This window comes from Penaeus monodon, chromosome 15 (genome assembly GCF_015228065.2).
Source record: "Penaeus monodon isolate SGIC_2016 chromosome 15, NSTDA_Pmon_1, whole genome shotgun sequence".
NCBI classification, from domain to species: Eukaryota; Metazoa; Arthropoda; class Malacostraca; order Decapoda; family Penaeidae; genus Penaeus; species Penaeus monodon.
This window is the reverse complement of record NC_051400.1, coordinates 47,540,343-47,540,687: the sequence shown is the minus strand read 5'-3', so window position 1 is coordinate 47,540,687 and position 345 is coordinate 47,540,343.

The window sequence follows — 345 nt, the reverse complement described above, 5'->3', positions numbered from 1 at the left end:
TCATTGCCAATATCAATTAATGGCATCCCCGTTTTCCCAATCCCCAAAGAACATATAACAAAAGCTCAAATGGCGAAAATCCCTTAGGATCACTGGACAGGAACAAAGTATCCATGCCAGTCCCTTGGCTTATCACAACACTGGTCACGGAGGCATGACTTCCAATTGTTCAAACGCGATAATCCAAGCTTAAACGTGTTCATCCTCTGGTCTTATCGGAACTGGAGCCCCTTAAAATTTCACCTTTAGAATTTGCTAATTTATAAGAATGGCCCTCTTTAGAGTCCATCCGTGGGAAAATAGATTACGGTGAGGTAGGGGTGGTAGTATTTTTTCTTTATGAGG